This window comes from Macrotis lagotis, chromosome 1 (assembly GCF_037893015.1).
Source record: "Macrotis lagotis isolate mMagLag1 chromosome 1, bilby.v1.9.chrom.fasta, whole genome shotgun sequence".
Lineage (NCBI taxonomy): Eukaryota > Metazoa > Chordata > Mammalia > Peramelemorphia > Peramelidae > Macrotis > Macrotis lagotis.
In genome coordinates, this window is record NC_133658.1 from 340,699,577 (window position 1) to 340,719,989 (window position 20,413).

General features: G+C 37.6%; 1 protein-coding gene across 5 annotated transcripts in view; it reads left to right on the plus strand.

Annotated features, from left to right (window-relative positions):
• The first annotated feature begins 2,291 nt into the window (after nt 1-2,291).
• The window catches only part of TNC (tenascin C), a 105,530-nt gene continuing 87,408 nt past the window's right edge, over nt 2,292-20,413 (plus strand). The window contains exon 1 of one of the 5 annotated variants that reach the window (XM_074211744.1): nt 2,292-2,608. The gene's annotated coding sequence lies outside the window, so the exon portion shown is untranslated. The remainder of the gene's footprint in view (nt 2,609-20,413) is intronic. The other 4 variants (XM_074211740.1, XM_074211741.1, XM_074211742.1 and 1 more) reach the window with 4 other exon arrangements.

Below are 20,413 nucleotides of genomic sequence, written 5' to 3' on the forward strand. Positions count from 1 at the left end.
TTCTTTGGACTATAGAAACCTGGGCTCTGCTGGGCAAGTCACCCCCCTTTTTGGTCTCAGTTTCCTCATCCTATAAAACTTTGGTCATGGAATAGATAATAGTTAACATTAATCTAGTGCTTTAAGGTTTATAAAGCACTTTACATTATAATTATTATCTCATTTTATCCTTACAACAACCCTGAGAGGTAGTTTCTATTATTTTGCCCATTTCACAGATCAACAACCTAAGGGAGACAAAGGTTAGTTAAAGTTACTTACCCAGGCTGACCCAGATATTAAAGGAGTGTAGATGGATTGAACTCAACTCTTCCTGATTCTAGGTCCAACATGCTATCCACTATACCTTGTAGCTGTTTGTTGACAATCCAAAAAATTAGTGATTCTACAATAAATGTAGTATTTTAAATTCATTGATGGCTAGGCATATACAGAATGGAATGAGATGATATTCAAATATACCTGTTAGTTCCAACAAATCAAGCTTGAATGAATGAGGGTCCTGGACTGGAATAATAGCAATATATGGCAGAAATCAGCCTAACTACATTTGGAGAAACATCACCAAGTTGGCCACAGGAAGATAATATTTTAATCAGCCCTGGAACTCACAGTCGTGCTTCTGCTGGAGCATCCCCCCTTCCTCTGATTGGAGAGTAGAGAATGAAGAACAGGGTTCTCTTCCCAGAAACTCCATTCAAGAAACCAGCTTTCTCTGCCTTTCTCACATGGTAGAATTCCTCTCAATTTCATCATGTACCTCCCTTTCCCCTTTCTGCCTCTTTTAGTATGGTTTCTTCTTCCCCTCTTAGATTTTAAGTTCCTTGAAGGTAAGGATTACCTGTTGCTTTTCTCTCTATCCCTAGCATTGATCCAAATGCCTAACACATAGTAGATATTTGATAAATATTTATTGACTAATTGACCAAAGAAACTCATGAAGACCATTACTAAATCATACCAAAGTTGTCATCTGCCTCAGTAGGAGTATTTAAATTGTCCTAAGCATGAATCCTTAAAGTATCAAAATAATGAAAAGTTCATACTTTATATAGGGTATTTCAAAGGTTTTATCTTAGTTTTAAGCTTTAATAACTAAGGCTTTGGGACTGCCCTCCCTGGAGGGTCTTATACTTTACATCTCACTTTCTTCAAAGTAAGTCCAAAAGGTTGCACAAATACAATAAATCAGGTTTTACAGATAGGGAAACTGAGGCTTTATGATGAAGTTATCTCTCTATGGTTATAGAACTAGTAAGAGAGAACCAAGAACTCCAGCTCAGGTCTTCTCTCTCCAAATTTAGAGTTTTCTCTCCTATAATGAACTTGTTCATTCATATTGCTTGTAAAGAAAAGGTTAGGGTCTGACCACCTACCCGGAAAAATTAAAAATGAGACCCACCTTTCTCTGGGAACTAAGCTAGAAATAAATTTACCAAGAACTTTTTAAATAGGCTAATAGCAAGATGAGTAGAAATCTAAGGCAAGATGTGAGGAAAGAGCCTTGAGTTTGATATCAGGGGACCTAGGGTCAAATTACTTCTCTATAATTTCCTCCCATCCATATGATCTCTTTGTTTCTCTAGACATAGGCTTCAATGGCCCCCAAATTAGGGAATTGGTTGAGATGGGCTTGAGATACCTTTCTAGCTCTAAATCTAACAATTCCATAAAAAAGAAGTGTCCATTACTTGAAGATCATGCTGATTCCTGAGAGCTCAGGAATATAGAAGATGTTTCCCCTCCTAAAGGAAAAAAATGGCATTTGCATTTCAAAGGGTGACAAAAAAAAAGTTATTTTCTCTCCTATTGTGTGAAATGGCCACATATACATGGCTGATCTATCCTCCCAAAGAGACCCAAGAAGTCCTCATCTTTAGAAAATTTGCATCTTCTTTTCTAGGATTCAGTCATCTCCAAAGAGCTCCATCCCTGTCTTCAATTCTCACTGAATAAATGCCAGCCCCAGCTCTAAGTGTTACCCCTTTATGAGACTGTAATGGTTTTAAATGTGTTTGACTAGACGCAACAAAGCCTGCCTAACTCTAACTTTCTGGTTCTCAAAAAGAGAAAATTTAAACAATCCTCCCAGAGATTCCAATTATGCAATTATTCACTGAATCATTTTCTTGACGCTGGTACATAGTTTGGGGGAGGGGAACAGAATGACAGGGGGGATTTCCTTCTTTAGCCATAAATTGTATGCAAATAGGGTTTCGTTTCTGGCAGCCTGTATGGGAGTGAGTGTGTCTTCTATGAGCTAACCGTACTCGCTGCTCCACTGGGAGGCTGCTCCTTTAATTCACCAACTGAAAAAAGTGGAAAAGGCGGCCTGAAGGCATCCCATTACAGGGGAATGAGCCAAGGATCAGGACTGCTATATAAACCCAGCAAAAGCTGGCTGTATTGGCTGCAGCCTCCCCTGCTGTCAAACCTCTCTTGCACACACACACATGCTCACACTCATACACACACTGATCTCAGAGTACAAAGAACACTTTACTGTTTTGACAAGAGGAGAGCAAGAAGGTGGGAGACCGCTTGCTAACTTTTATTTATTTAATGAGGCTGTTCACTGGGGGATCTAGCTTATATTCAAGTCTGGAAGGTAAGCTCATTCCATCATTATTACCAAAAAAAAAATCACATGTGTGCATGTTTGTATATTGATTTAGTTCAATAAGTTTGAATGTATCTCTACTAAACTTTTTTTAAGTTTATTCTGAATTATGTCTTAACTGTAAGAATTGCTTTCTGGGAGCCCTTTCTAGTAGAACCTGAGAAAAGTGATTTTAATAGATTTTGTTTTTAATTTTTAATTTTTTAGTAATTTTCATAGTCCAAGAGAAATACCATTTCTTGTTATTTTTCAGAAAAGGTAGAGAAAGAAAGAAAGAAATGAATGAATGAAGTAGAGAATGACAGATCTAGGCAATGAATGACTGTTGAAACTTTGATGGAGCTGGGAACAGAATCAATTCTAAAATGTAATGTGGATAAATGAATTTAATAGTTCACAATTCTCTGACCCATTAACTCTTGATTAAATGATATGACTGTGTAAATTTTCGGAAAACTTGGTACATGTGAATTCCATCAGAACTTCTATTGCTCACATAGTTCTGTTGTTAATCTCTTACCTCAAACTTCTCCTCACCTTTTCTTTTCCTTCTATGGGATTCCCACTTCCCTCTGAATTGTGGCTAACACCCAAAAGGAGTTTCTTAAGTCAACTTATGAGCTGCTAACAAAAACTTTTCCTTCTTTGATGTTTGTCCACATTTGCTATGGATACAAAAGTCAAAGGCGATACCGTGCATGATCAGGGGTATTTCTTATGTTTTATTCTCCATTGTCGCCTCCCCACCCTGCCATCTCCCTTCCATGCACTTTATTTTATCTTGTCTGTTTTTTGAGGGTTTCCAGTTCTGTGGGCTAGACCTAAGTGGATCTGTGTCTGTGTGTGTATGCTGGACATGAATGATCCTGGATTGGCGGAGGTCTTGGAAAAGGTAGTAGTGACACAAGGCTTTGTTTAAACAGCTGACTTCAACTTCAAAACTTTTACTGCCTTAACAGCAATTTTTTTTGTTACCACTTTGTGGGCTCTGATGCTGAGCTCCTGCTTCTGGGAACACTCTGGCTTGTTTTCTTTACTTGTAAAGACATTCAATCCAGAAGGACATTTACAAAATGGGATAGTCCTTGGTAGTTCACTGGGAAAGCATTATATTCTATGTGAGACCAGGCAGAGAGCCCTGAGGTAAAATGAATGTCTCTCTGTCTTTTTTTTTCACTTTTTTTTTCTTTTATGGTGTTTCACCATATGTACTGGATGAATAAAAACTGCTTGCAGAAGACAGCTTTTCGCTTATCCAGGCAATTAGTTAAGTCCTGTTTGGAACTCTTTAGTTTGACTGGGTAGCATTTTGGGGACTTGCCCAGGCTTTGGAAGGCTGAATAAATTAGTAGAAAGTACGTTGGCATCCTTTGCCATCTGAGTCCCTTTGAAAACTATTTTATTGTGGGGTTTTTCCCCCTAGCTTTTGAGAATAGAGTGAAGCGTCTTACACGGTTGTTTTGTGTGTTGCATTTTCTTGGCTTCAGGGCATACATTAATAGGATACCTAGTGCTTTCCTCAATAGTGAGCTGGGTCAAGATAAAAGGCTGATGAATATAGCAATGGTCAACTATAAAGAAAATCTGTTTTCAAAAAAAAAACCATAGCTCTTGCTTTCTGTAATATCTGAATACACTACTTAGTTATTAAAGCCTGGCCTACTGTTTGTGTTCTGTATGCCCCAGAGTTTTACTGAAGCTTCATCTGAAATAATCCTTCAGACTATCATGAGTCAGAAGGGATACAAGGAGACATACATATACATTTAGCCCCATATGATTCATTCTTCACAGTAACTTACTATTCATGCATTAGCTCATTTCCTCATTAATTTAAATCTCAGGAAATAGACTGTTCAAAACAGGAGTCTTGATCCCAGACACACAATGCGACCTTATCAATGGCAATGTTTTCTTCTGTGGAAAAAAGACAACAGATCTTGTATTTAACCAATAAAATGAAATAACTGTTAGTCCTGGGGCTTCAGGATGGTTCCATATGCCAACTGCAAAGTGTGATTTGATAGTCTGAGTATACTCTTATACCTATCAGAAGAAAGAAAGATTCCCTCTCCCCTGCTCCTTTCCAAAGAAAACCTCACAAATGCCCACTCACTGTTTTCTAAGGACAGTCCTAAACAAGCAGTCAGGAGACCTGGTCCTGATACTGTCCTGAAGTGCCTGCCTAGGCTTCAGCAATTCACTTCATATACCATGCCTCAGTTTCTTGAACTAAAAAATGATGATGAGGCCATTGTTTTCCAATATGGGATCCCAAGATTTTACAACTGAAAGTAACTATAGAGATAGCCCAACCAAATTCCTTAATTTTATAAATATGAAAACTGAAATCTAAAGAAGGGCAAGAGACTTATCCAAGGTCACACATATTAGTAAGTAAAAGAATCAAGGTTCATACCAAGTTTGAATTAGGTCCTTTGCTTTGTTTACATAATACCATGCTGTTTTTCCATAGAGATATCTGGAGAGTCAAAGGAAATAAAAAAGACAAAAGATTGTCCTTCATTTTTGAAGAAGACCATGGCATCAAGAAAGATATAGTAGGAGTTCGAAAGGCCCTTGATGAAATCTTATTTGTCTTCCTCAAAGCACGTGCTAAACATCAGTAACAAGTTACTCTTGTTGTAAAGCTCACACATTTCTCATAGCAAACCTGTGAAGGAGTTAACCTTAAGATTACATACATTTTGGAGGTGGCTAGGTGGCATAGTGGATAAAGCACTGGCCTTGGAGTCAGGAGTACCTGGGTTCAAATCCGGTCTCAGACACTTAATAATTACATAGCTGTGTGACCTTGGGCAAGCCACTTAACTCCATTTGCCTTGCAAAAACCAAAAAAAAAAAACATTACATACATTTGACAAATAAGTAAACTGACGTTCTGAGAAACAAGCAACTTGTCCATGATCAACCATCCAATAAAATCAGATTCAATGGAATCATTGGTTTTAATTTGGAAAAGACTTTTACCCTCATTCTACAGATGAGGAATTTGAGGCCTGGGTTAGTTAAGTGATTTGCCCAAGGTCATACAAACATTAAGTAACAGAGTTAAGTTTCAAACCCCAACTCTTTAACTCTGAGTCCACAGTTCCTCCAAGAAACTCTTTCTCTCGTGTTTTCTATTTGGGGGCAACTTTTTTAAACAGGAAAATAATATCTTGATAAGTAAAATTGGTCATACTAACCACAATCTCAGATGCTTGCACTGTGGAAGTACATAGCTATGGATAATTGTGAAGTCAGATGAGACAATGTATGTAAGAAATTTTGCAAACTTTAAAGTACTAAAAAGAATATGAATATGAGCCTTAAAGTCAAATATGAGTAAATATATTAAAATATATAATTTAAAAGCAGCTTGGTGTAGCTGTCCTGGGGGTCAGAAAGACATGGGTTCAAGTCCCACATCTCATTTAGCATCTCAATTCTCCAAGTAAATTTCTAAGCTTATAAGTTTCAGAGAAAATTTTGATCTGCCCAGCTGAAAGAAGTTCCTCATTGGTCTTCAGGAAGTTTCCTATGTTGATGAAATCCCAGGTCTGGAAATAAGTAAAAATGGGATAGATTTCACATTTTTACAGTGCTATAAATTTTGTATAGAATTTTCCTCACCAAAAAAAAAGAAAGAAAAAAGAAAAACATGAGATAGGTTAGATAGATAGATAGATAGATATTGCCACTTGACATTGACAGATAAGCAAATTGGGGTTTGGCCAAGATTCAGTGTATTGCCCAAGGGCACAGATTAGTAAAGAAGAATGAGACTGGGGAGTTTCCCTTTAGCCATTCTGAACTCATCTATAATTACAAACAGTGGTATCTGGTGTTCCAGAGGCTATTCAGTAGGATTGGCTCAGGGACAGAGGGCTACTAGACTGGGACTGGATCTTAGTACTTTTGCAGAATGTCTCTGCTGCTATCACCTTACATTGATGTTTGTGGAAGGTCAGGTCAAGATGGTCCAACTCAATCTGGAGATGGGGAAAGTTCAAATTTCAAGTCAGTTAGATGACAATGAAATTGGCTAGTACAATCAGGTCAGGGCTGAGTTTCAATCCTGAAAAGCAAACAGTTTAAATATATTCTAAAGATTCCTCACTCACAGGTCAGGATGGAAAACAACAAATATTCTCTACCTTCCCTGAAACTACCAAAGAATTAATTTTAAAAAATGTTTTTTGTTTTATTAAAGAAAATGTAGTTAATGAATTCCTCAGTCTCAGTCAAGAGAGGCTGAAAGCTGAAAGGTCCTCACTTAAGAACTAAGAGTCTAAAAGCTACAGTTGAATTGGAAAGGTTCTAATAGAATCTACAACCAACTACCCACCCACCTACATACTCCCTGTTCACTCATCTTTCAGACAACTCACCAGTCATTCCAGGGAATCCCCTTCAATCCATTCCCTAGCCAACCTAAACACTCTCCACATATGGGAAAAGTTAGTCTTTGGGCTGTCTTCCAGATAGTGAACTCCCCCAAAGAGTGAAAGAGCTCACCTCTGAAAGGAGGCTGGGAATTGAGGAGGGGGAAAAAGAGGGGGAGGCAGGATTAGGGTAAAAATTGCTGTGAGCACATTGTTCAGAACCTAAAGAGTCTTCCCAGAAAAAAGGATATTATGAAGACAATTCTTTCTTTTGACCAAAAGGAGGGAAAAGCAAGTTTACTGGATAATTCTAATACTAGTTAGTAGGATTGCAGAGAGTGTGGAGTGAAGGCAGGAATCCTCCTTATAAAATTATCATCAAATCAATATTCATTATTTTTCTTATCAGTTATTTTCTATTTCTGGCAGAAATATCAGATAGAAAGCCAAAAGAATTCTCTCTTACTGCACAATTCTGCATAAAGCTAAATCCCTTTAATATTCACAAATAAAAATTATTTCTCATATCTCTAGCCCTGTGTCTTCACCAATGTGATACAAAAAATTTTCAATACCTACTTAAGAGGTTTTTGGAAAGGATTTGATGGGCTTATTTCAAGATATCCTTTGTTACAAGAGTTGACCCATTGGGAATAAGAGGAAGAGATATGCTTGCAAATGAAGGTGATGGAAAAAAGTATAGATAGATAGATCACTTTGTTGTTGTTTGGTTGATTTTAATCATATCCTTTGTGACCCTTTTTGAGCAAAGATACTGAAGTGATTTGCCATTTCCTTCTCCAGTTCATTTTATAGAAAAGGAAACTGAGGCAAACAGGGTTAAGTGACTTACCCAAGGTCACACAGAAGATATCTGAGTCTGAATTTATATTTGTCTTCTTGACTCCAGGCCCAGAGCTGTATCTACTGTGCTTACTAACTACCCAAGATATCCTTAAAACTCCTGAAAAGCAATATATAAATGTTATTAATATTATTATATATTTGATTTACTTGTGAATGGACATTTTTAAAAAGTGAATTCATTATAAGTCAATGATAACAATAACTGACATTGCTAGGGCACTTTAAGGTTTGCAAGGCCTTTAACAAATTTGGTCTCATTTTGTTCCTCACCACAACCCTGAGAGTTGAGTGCTACAGGCATCATAACCATTTGAGAATATTCAGACTTTTTGTGATTGGATGACTTTTTCAGAGTCACAGAACTGGACTCCCTAAGAAGCTCAGCATTCCATTTTCCCTAATTTACAAGTCCTGAGTTGTGTTACTTTCCAGAAGGCTGGGTGGCCCTTTATAAGGCCCCAAACCCCACATGGTCTTATGGAAACAAGACATTCCTCTCCCAAATATGTCTTTACTGAAGTTATTACCTTTTACCCATATGGAGAAGCATTGTGGCCTTGATTCTGACTTCTTATCCAGAAAACTTTTCATCTCTGCTAAATGTGCTTAAAATAAAGGATGGTAGAGAGTAGGATGTGGAGTCCATAAACTTGGATAGGAAAAATAATGAAATCTTTATTTTTTGTTAATCTTTTATTTCCTTGAATCTATGTATTTTCTTTTATGTACTTAAAAACATTCTTCTGAGAAGAGGACCATAGGTTTCACCAGATTGACAAAAAGGGTCCTCAGCATTAAAAAATAACCAAAAAAAATCTTACTCCTAAAGAATCATAGATTGTTAAATCTAAACAAAGTCTTAAATATTCCTTATTCCTTATGATGGAACTAAAGCACAGAGAGTACTAGGGTGCCTTGTCTCAAATAATTTGTTTAGTGGATGAAGGAAGAATACCCTATCATTGAGATCTCTCCAAATTGAAGTGTTTCATATCCTGGTATGATACTGGAAGAGTTCAAGAAGAGAATGACAAGTCACATAACAAGGAAATTTCCTAAGATGGGAGGGAAGGGAGACCTCTAGGATACACTTCAAAAGCTGATTATTTTATTCTAATTGAAAAGACCCTGATACTATTGAATCATTGATAATTTAACATTTAGTAAGGGCTTTGCTCAGGACAAGGTAGTCCCCAGGTAAGGAAACAATGATCCAGGAATTTCCCTTAGTTCTTCCCTTTCTTCTGATTGGCAGGACCTTACTTCCAGTGGTCCTTCCTGGATCTACATTAAGTTCTACTATGTTGAGACCTGATGAACAGATCAAGAGGCTCTGTTCTAAATCTCCTATTTCCACATTTGGTTAGGCAGATTTGGTTTACACTAAACTTCTATGTAAACATTAAGAAAAACCATGGACACCAGCTAATGTTCAGCCATAATAGAAACAAGCCTTCAATATGAGCTGTCCATAAATGATAAGTCTTTAAGCCAAGAGCAGCATCCCTGAACATGCTTGGAAAATTCATCATCTATACAGCCTCCAAACTGGACAAATGTTTCCCTACACATCAGTATTCATAATAAAAGAACTTTAATCTCCTACAATCCCTGACATTTCATTAAAGTTTTATCACAGAAGGCACCATCAGAGCCTGCACATTACACGTATGTTAGAAACTTGGCAAGAGTGATGTACACCTGGCCCTCTCCTGCAACACATCCCTAATCAGGTTTCCTCTGAGAGGCTTTATGATAGAGACAAGTGTACATTTATCTAGGGCTCTCTATCCACAAAGGGCCTTGACATTTGAGCAAAGCATTAGGAAAGCCTTCTATATCAGCTGTAGTCAGGACAAGGAAAAGAAAAGGAGTATTGGATCCAATTAGGTGTCTCTGTGACTTTATCATAAATTCATAGAATTATAGCATATGTAAAAAAGACTCTAGAAATTCCCAAGTTTAACTCCTTTATTTTACTGATGAAGAATTCATAAGCACTGAGACATTACAGTTATACCCATAGCTGAGGGAGAATAAAGATTCATTAGATCAAGTTCTTAAAAATATTTTGTGTGCTGTAAATTCAAATTTTGACTAATTATAATTATAATCTCAAAAAATCTTTGGGTACATAAAGAACTAGGATTACAAAAGACATGGTTATCAAAGTATTTTTAATTAATATATAATTAATATGACCATGGTAGAAATGTTTTTGATTTGAAATGTTTCTGCAAATAAATTTTATCTAATTACATCAAATAATAGACCTTAGAAATAAATCCTAGAATGTGAAAGCTGAGAGATACCTTGGAACTTTGACTAAACAATGTGATCTGTGGTAAAGACCTTAGAATATTGAGAAAAGAATGTCAGAGCTGGTAGGAACTTTGGACTATGTATCTGATTCCTATCTCTTTAACAAACTCCTTTCTGACATTAGACTCATCATTTAATCTCTTTATGACTCAATTCTTCAACTATGAAATGGAAAGGATTAGAGAATCTCTGAAATCATTGCTAATCCCATATCCTATAAATAATCATGTATGAAATCATCTAATTCATCTAATTTATTTTGAGGATGAATAACTGAAACTCACAGAAGTAAAATGACTTTGTAAGGTCACTTGCTCAGTAAAGTAGAAACAGAATAGATCAGTACCAAGGGAATGGAGAAAGAGTTTAGCATATTGAAATTTTGGGAAGATGAAAAGATGACCCTGATCAGGAGTTGGACCTGAAGGAAGGAATACATCTTTTTTTGGTTTGTTTGTTTGTTGGGGGGGGGGGGGGGCGTAAGTGACTTTGCCTAAGGTCACACAACTAAGTAAATATTAAAGCATCTGAGGTCAGATTTGAACTCAGGTCTTCCTGGATCTAGGACCAGGGCTATTTGACCCTGCATAAGTCACTTTACCTTGTTTGACTCAGCTTTCTCATTTGTAAAGTGAGCTGGAGAAGGAAATGGCAAACCAAGTCATGAAGAGTCAGACATGACTGAAACAACTGACAACAACAACATATAACATAAAAGTAAATGCACTTAAAATGCAAATGCTATTTACAATTTTAGTTAGCAATACTGAAGTTTGGTCTTTACCATTCTATGTGTCTTTATTAATTTTTCATATGTATATGTTCATTTTTGTGGGTACATTGTCTCATCTGCAGGAATATTTCTAGTTCAAAGTAATAGCTGAAGATATCAGACACTTAAGGAGTATTGCCTCTATGTTTAAGTCTTCCGTTTCACTTGATAATAAATGCATATGCTTACATCAAAGCTGCACTCCAACTGTGGAGCTGGTTAGAGGTCAGCAGTTTCTCTTTATTTCAACGTCTTTGTGTGTTCCATCCTCCAATCCTGACAGACAGACAGAGTCAGAAAGAGAGAGAGAGAGAGAGAGAGAGAGAGAGAGAGAGAGAGAGACAGAGAGACAGAGAGACAGAGAGACAGAGAGACAGAGAGAGACAGAGACAGAGACAGAGAGACAGAGACAGAGAGAGAAGAGCAGAGAGAGAGAGAGAGAGAGAGAACTTCCATAGCCAACATGACTGGTGATTTTTTTTTTCCTTCAGGACAAGAGTTTTTGGTTCAAGGAAGTTGCTAATAGTATTTTCTAGCTCTACCCATCTGCAGTAGTATTTGTGCATAAAGCAAAGAGTTGAAGGGTAGGTTCCTGGTCCAACCTCTTTGTACTCACAGCAGTGAAGGGTGATGTCATAATAAGCAGCAGGAGGCCAAGGCAAGCAGTGGGATAGCAAATTGTCTCAGGAGACCAACTTCAAGGAACAGTTCTTTTTTTTTCCCATGGTGCCAATGGGGGCAAGCAAAGCAGGCCCTCCTGGTGATTTTTGGAAAGCCAGTACCAAGGACAGAGGATGTCTGGCCAGGGATTTGATGCTGTCTGAATAACCACAGGCATCTGAAAAGCTGGCACACAGGTAGACCATGCAGGCAGGCAGGAAGTCATCACCTAGTGAGAGACAGCAAAAGCATTCAGGGAGGATTGAGAATAAGTATCCATTCATTCCCTGTGGCAATGTGAAGCTGGCATCCGTGACAGGATTCTCAGGAAAACAGAAATGGCAACAATAGGACTGTCCCATGGATGAGGAGGATGAGACTAGGGCAAATTATACTACCCCCTTAATATTTTTATTCAACTGTAAACAAAATATAGTTAACATGAATGGGGTGGTAGGGAAGGGACAGAACCAGAAATTGGGTGACTCAGTTCCAACCCCAATTCCAGTATTTAGGAGCTGGGTAACCACAAGCAAACTACTTAACTTCCATTTGCCTCAGTTTCCTCATCTATAAAATGTAAAGATAATATTTGGACTGTCTAGTTCATGATTTGGGCTGAGAAAAGTACTTAACTTTAAAATTATGTAGAAATAGTGCATGTTGTTAAGAATGGGTATCAATGGAGCAACTAGATGGCACAGTGGATAGAGAGCAGGCCCTGGAGTCAGGAATACCTGAGTTCAAATCCGACTTCAGACACTTAATAATTACTTAGCTGTGTGACCTTGGGCAAGTCACTTAACCATCCCCCATTGTCTTCCAAAAACCAAAATAGGGACAGCTAGGTGGCATAGTGGATAAAGCACTGGCCTTGGAGTCAGGAGTACCTGGGTTCAAATCCAGTCTCAGACACTTAATAATTACCTAGCTGTGTGGCCTTGGGCAAGCCACTTAACCACATTTCCCTTGCAAAAACCCAAAATAAATAAATTTAGAAAGGAAGAAAGAGAGAAAGAAAGAGACCAAGGGAGGGAGGGAGAGAGAGAGAGAGAGAGAGAGAGAGAGAGAGAAAGAGGATGTGAACAATGGAAGGTCCCAACACTGGAGGCCAAAATATCCTCCACCATAAAAGTGAGAAGATCTAGTACAACCTCTTCATTTCACAGATGGGGAACACAGATGAAGTGACTTCCCCAAGTCACACAGGATATACTGAAAATAATACTGGACAGAGAACTGGGATTCCAGACCTGTTCCTAGCTCATCTCATATAAGACAACCTGGGAAGGAGGTTACAAACAAGAAAAGTAAGGCAAAAAGAGGTTAAATTACTTGCCCAGGATATCAGAACTAGACAGTGTCTAGAGTCAAATTTGAACTCAGTCTTTCCTACTTTCCCACTCTAGGACTAAAAATCCATCCTCTTTGCCACCTCACTGCTTATGTGAACTTGAACAAAATATTTTATATCTAAGGAATTTAGTTTATCCACAAAAGGAGAGCTCCCAACTAAAGGACCTCTAAGCATCCACCCAGCTGTGACATTTCATGACGCTATGATAATATGACCTCTATGTTTATTCCTCTGGTTACCTATTCTGTTGCTTCATTATGTCACAAAAAGGATTGAGTTTTTTATATGTAGGCCACCAGAGCACAGGCTCTGACAGTCTGCTAAATCCTGCTGAAAACTCCTAAATTATACTCACATATCCTTTTAGTATTTTCAAAGTGCTTTCCTCACAAACACGTCATGAGGTAAATAGTTCAATTATTATTATTATCACCATTTTGCAGATGAGAAAATTGAGGCTCAGGGTCCATATTATTTGCTCTTAGCCTTTCAGTGTTACAATCAAACTGGTCTTTTTTCTGTTCCTTATTCTTTCCCCATCCCTGATCACTTATACTGACTGTCCTATTAAGCCAGAGCACATCTCTCCTTGCTTCAAGCTCTTGCCAAACCCAGTTTTCTTTAAAACCTAATTCAAAAGGAGAATATTGTACACATTAACAACAACATTATATATTGAGCAACTGTAGTAGACTTAGCTTTTTCACAAAAAACAATGACCAAAGACAATTCTAAAAGACTTGTGATGGAAAATGCCTTCCACATCCAGAGAAAGAACTATGAAGTCTGAATATAGACCAAAGCATGCTATTTTCATTTTTTAAATTTGTTTAATGTTTTTTCTTTCTCATGTTTTTTTCACTTTTCTGATTCTTCTTTCACAATATGACTAATATGGAAATATATTCAACATGATTGTGCATGTACAGCCTATTTTAGTTTACTCATTGTCACTGGGGGGTAGAAAGAAGGTAAGAAGAAGAAAAATGTGGAACTCAAAATCTTACAGAAAAATGAATGTCAGAAACTATTTTTACATGTAATTGGAAAAAATAAAAATTTTAAAATATGAATTAAAAAGCTAGCTATACCTTCTACATGTAGCTCTTTCTGGTCACACCCCCTCAATTGTGTCCTTCCTACTAAAATCAAAAATCTATTCTCTCCACCATGATCATGTACACATAGGTGTACATTGGCTCCATGAAGACAGGTCTGTCTTTGTAGCCCCAGTATCTACCATATAATAGGCATTTACATTTTTTTGATTTGATTGATTGGCATGATTGAAGCATCTCAGGTAGACTTCAAACCTGGTCTCATAACTCCAAGTCTAGTGAGTTTTCCATGAAACTCTTCTTCAAATATGAACCACCTAATAGATTGTGCATCTGTTAAGAATGATTAATCACTGATATATATTTTAGCTACAGTAACTCTTAGAAACCATATGGTAAGTGCTAAAGGAATTGTGTTCTGTGGCAATGGAAGGAATGCTCACACCAATGAAATCAGGAATTCCTGATATATTGTTGTATAAACTTGACCTTACCAATGTTAGCCCCAGGACTCTTTACCCCCTTCTTTTCATTTAGCACTATTTTAGTTACAAAATGAAATATGATGCCCAAAGAGGAAATTTCTTAATAACAATAGGGATAAGGGAAGACTCCCCAAAAGTAGAGAGGTGACATAGCTTAAGTGGGTTTAAAAGCATAGAAATTTCACAAACTTATCCAGTCCAATCAGCAATTATTATGAGCTGAGCATCTGCAAGATCCTGTCTGTGATACAAGAATGACAAATAGAAATGTTCCTTCCCTCAGGAGTTTACAATGTAGGAGGCAGGGGAGGGGAGAACCATCTCCCTAAGTGGTTTCCATCTCTCACTGTCTTCAGATGTTACCCATTAGCAAGTGCCTCTACAAAGCACTAGTCTGGGGTACGTTATTGTATTATAGAAATGATTCAAGTTACTGAACCCATCATGTTCAGGGTGAGGTTGGATAATGTGTTTGAACAAAGAAGACTAACATTGGCAATGTAAAAACAGTAAGTAGTACCTGAAAATGTTTATCTCCATGACAGAGGTGGGGAGAGACAGAGACCTCTGATTTCATTGATAGTGAAAAGATAAATGAGGATTCTCATTATCAATGCTATCACTTCTTCAGTCATTTATAAACTTAGAGAGGTATCTAAGTTATATCCATTTTATAGATGAGGGGACTGAGGCCCAAAGGAATTAAATGACTCATTCAAGGCTATATCTCTAATAAATATCAAAGAATGAATTTGAACCTAGAACTCTCCTAATTCCATCTCTTATGTAACATTGCCACCAGTATGAAGGGTACACCACTGAGGGGAATTGGAGACTGCTTGCCTTGGAAGTGAAGAGCTCAGGCTAGAAACTCACATCATATTGCCACTATTGGCTCCTATTCACCACTGAGATCATTAAAAGACCTGCTTTCCCAATATGCCTAGGTCCCTATTTGGAAGCTCATCAAAGGCCAAATTTAAATCACTAACATCTGCCCAGGAGCTAACCAACTTTACACATAGAAAGCCTGGCACACGACTTTTCCTGAGGAAAAGTTTACAAAAGGATAGGCCTAGTCCATGCCTTTGGGAAGTGCAGAGAGGTCAGGCATTTTGCATTTCAAACTCTCCCAGGGTTTAAGGCATGATGGGTGATTTTCCAGTATGATTTGGCATAAATTTAGCACCCATTTAGTTGGTGCCTGACTGTTTATGGGAACTACACTAATTGAAGAATTCACCTTATGAAGACTGACATGTATTCTGCATTCTCAAAGAAGGGGAAGCATAAGCTCTGAAGGTGGACCAAAGTCTAACACCGAAGTGCTATTTTAATTTTTTTTTATTTTGCTTTTTATCATAGATATAATTTCTTTACTAAACTTTCTGCCATTAATACTTCTGGTTTAGGGGCAAGAACGGATTCCCTCACATACTCCCCTTCCCTCACCCAATAGCAGCTTCCTTTACTGATGTGAGCTTCTGTTTCTGATTTGTTTTCTTATCCAGAAGATTCTAAACAAATCTTTGGATATTACTTATAGTGATGTCAAATGTTTAGTACAAAGTATTCTAAGAAGTAACAAGACAGTGGAAAGAAGCCTGAACTAGGAGTCAGGAAATCTTGATTTTTTTCCCCAGGTCTGCTACTTATTAACTGTACACAAAGAGCCTCCCTGAACCTCAGCTTCCTCATCTGTAAAACAAAACACATTGGTCTCTCAAGTTTTCAGAAGCTCAGAGATTCTATGTACTAAGGGCCCTTTCTATGGTAATGTGCTGTACTCTAGACTTGTATTTCTGAATCTCCTTCAAGCTTCCAGAATTCCATGTTTTAAAGTCACTTTTAGTTCTGACATTTTATATTTTATATTCTAACACTCTACTATTCCATGTATCAGGAGTAGATTTTTCTATAGATATCGTGTATAACCTAGGCAGAACTATTCTAGCTTGGACTTTTCTTTTTCATAAGTTGCTGTTTCCAGAAAGTTGAGCTCTTCAGAACTTCCAAAATGATTTCATTTCCTGATTAATGTGTTTGAAGTTTCTCTTTCTTTGTTTTTTCTCTATTTCTGTTGCTCTGCCCTATGTTTCTATCTCCACTTCTCTCTCTCTGTTCATCTCTGTTTCCATCTCTCTATGTCTCTCTCTGCCTCTATGTCTCTGATTCTGTCTCTTGTCTCTTTCTATCTGCCTCTGTTTCTATCTCTCTGTCTCTGTCTTGGTATCTCTGTTTCTGTCTCTATTTCTCTGCTTGTCTTTCTTTGTGCGTGTGTGTGTGTGTGTGTGTGTGTGTCTATCTGTCTGTCTCTGTCTGTCTGCCTGTCTCTCCCTCTCTCTCTCCATCTTTCTGTCTCTTGTTCTATGTCTCTATCTCTCTCTCTGTCTCTCACTCAGTCACACACACACACACACACACACACACACACACACACAGACTCATAGAAGTAGCATGAGGCTCTCATTCATACAAGATACTTTGGGAATCTCCCTCTTTGACCTCCAACTTCCCTTACTAATATTCACTCTAACCCAGTCTCTCAAGTAACATCAAAGTGCACTGTAGTGCTCAATGTTATCTGATAAAATGTTTCTCCAAAGATTCGGATAGGACACACAGTCCTTGGCACCCAGTAGAAATTTAATAAATACTTATTCCCTTATGTCAGTCCTGGAGTTTCAAATAGGCAGTGTTGCCAGATACCTCTGTCCCATAGCTTCCACACTAGTGGTGTCTATATTTTAGGAATGGAAGGAATGACATTCAAATAAACGACCATGAATTTTCCAAATTTGCTAGTTAAGTAAATAGTAACTTTTTTTGCACGAATACAGCACCTTTTTTCCCCCCAAGTTGCTCAGAGTGCTGGCAGTTGTAAAACTAGCCACTTCACTTCTTGGAATCTTGGTTTCCTCATCTGCCAAATGGGGGCAATAGTATATGGCCTATCCCCTTCCCCCACCAGGGTTGTTGTCAGGATGGAAAGAAGCAAGAGAAATGAAAAGAAAAGCATAGTAAAAATATTGGAAAGTCAGAGATTATTTAATTTCTCTAAAACTGTGACTTCCATATAATAATAATTTAATAATAGTTTCCTAGATAGGGAGAAGAAGTATATGATACTCATCAAAGAATAAGCCTAATGGGGAACCCATCCAATGCAGGAATATCTATGCTATTTTAAAATAAAATTAATTTTAAAGAAAAATGTGTGTCTCTGTTTCTCTCTCTCTCTCTCTCTCTCTCACACACACACACACACACAGTCTCTCTCTCTCTCTCTCTCTCTCTCTCTCTCTCTCTCTCTCTCTCTCTCTCTCTCTCTCTCTCTCTCTCTCTTCTAACAGAGGTAGCAGGAGTTGAGTTGAAAGACTTTGAATGCCAAGGAAAATAAAATGAACCCACTTGCTGTTCAGTTGTTTTTCAGTCATATCCAATTCACCATGACGACATTTTAGGGGGTTTCCTAACAAAGCTAGTGAGTGGTTTGGCACATTTCTTTCTCCAATTAATTTTACAAATGAAAAAACTGAGATAAATAGGGTTAAATGACTTGTCCAGGGTCACCCAGCTAATAAGTGTCTGAGACCAGATTTGAGCTCCAAGAGTCTTTCTGATTCCAACACTCTATCCACAGAGACACCTGAACTCAAACAATGCAACACAAATGGTGATTATACCATAGGAATTCAAAGCTGTTTACTTATGGAAGTATAAACAAATATTCAATTAATTTTTCCTATTTACTGTCAGTACCATCAGCTTTCAAAGCAACCTACAGGAGGAGGGAGGAGGAAGAGTAGAGAATGGTTTGAATTACCTCCCATGGTTATTATACATATAACATTCTCAAACAATTTTCATAGGGTATCAAAGAAGTTTTTAATTACCAGAACTTTTAAGTCCATGCTCTTTTGTTAGAATTGAACCCCATTTCTTTGCTGTTTTGAATAGTGACTGCAAATAATAGATCTGATGTAAAACATAGGTTTTTTTCCCCCACCTAGGAGTAGCAATTTAGCTGTTTGGTTTTTTTAGTGAAATATAAAACCCATCTGCTTTTCAAATGAGATGGGGGATGAATGAATCATTAAAATCTGTATACTCTCAGAGTATTGGGTTCACTGGGGAGTAGCTGAAATGACAAATGTTCAAATAGATTAGCACATTGAATCAAGATTCCAACTTGATGATAACTTGGTAGGTAATGAGGTACAACAAAAAAGACTAGGAACTAGAAGTCAGAGGATCCAAATTTGAATCCTGACTCTGCTTTGTGGATAAGTTACATAATTTCTCTGAGTTTCAGATTTCCTCACCTGTAAAATGAGGTGGTTGGATTAGATGATCTTTAAACTCTAATTGCAACAGAAAGCTTCTGTTGCAGCATCGTCTAATCTATATGACAGAGTCTCTTGTCCTTGTGATATAGATCTCAAAGTTACAAAACTCATTTGGGTTCTTTTGTTTTCCTATTCTGTTATACTTTTGGCTGAAAATTATTAAGCATTATGGATAGTAGCCTCATCTCTTAGGCTAACCTCTTTGTTAATTCATCTATAACTGAGAAATTCACAAATGTGTTTCTTAGCTTTGGCATATGAAGTCAAACCAAATTTTCACAAATTCCCAACAAGTACAAATTTTTCTTTAAAATTAATTTGATTTTAAAATACCATTTAGCCAGTGTGAGTAGAGAAGTATTAAAAATGTTCTTGCATTGGATGGGTTCCCCATTAGGCTCATTCTTTGATAAGTACCATATATTTTTCCTCCCTACCTAGGAAAGAAAAGTTTTTTTTTTAAAGGCTAGTCCTTTGTGAAAGTCTTGTTTCAAAAATTGAAACCATACCAGGCTTGAGCAGTTTGTGGTTTGAATGTATCAATGGATCTAGTCAAATACCTAAGCTTTCTTAGGTATAGCTGAGCCACAAATATGAATCTTATTATTGTGTCTGGATAGAAATATTTCATGGCATAAGATTTATGGATTAAATTTAGTTGGTAATGAAAGTTTTGCTAAAGAAAAAAAGAAGGGAAGCTGGGATATTCTTCAACTGTATGGGCTAGGAATTTTTAAGCCAAATAACTGAGCTGAGGAGAGGGAAAATAAATTACATGATGGAGTCCTCTGTCTCTTTGTTCAGGGGACTATATAATCAGATAGACAAATCCTGGTGAAGAGAAACAGATCCTAAGATAGTAGTGCAAACAGGTGAGCACTATAAACTTAAAATAAACATGATCTGAATCTGAGCCCCTAGTTAAGCCCTCACCCAGAGCAGAACAATTCCCAACATTTAGCTGAGCAATTTCCTCAATTCTTAAGGCCACTGAACTTGACCATCAGATTTTAGCATGTTAAAACTAAGCTCAACAGATTAAAATTTCTGAATGAAGTACTAGGATGAAACGAACAGTGGAGCAAAGTTCCTTGACTCACACTTCAGATTGTAAAAGAAGTGCTTTAAGATTTAAAATGTAGAATGACCCATCTATAACATACAAAAATGCCAATGAAACTGGATAGTTTGCAGACTTTAATGGCCCCTGCGTGCTTCCTCCTCACCAAGAGCAGTTCTTATGTCTGTCACAAGTTGTGCCAAATAAAATTACTTCCTGCGAAATACACGAGGGGGGGGGGGGTTGCTTTTCAGCCATCAAGATAGCTTGTGGCGAAGTGGGTGGATATAGCTTTGGCACAGGAGCTGTTTAGTCCTTAAATATCCTGGAGGGGGGCATTGCAGGGCAGAGCAAGGGAGGAAAAACAAAGGCAGAAAGGGATGGTGGGTGAGATGGAGGACAAATCTGACAAGATCACCAAACAGGATCCTTGAGAAATCTCCTTCAGTTGAGACTAACTCAAAAGTGATCAAGT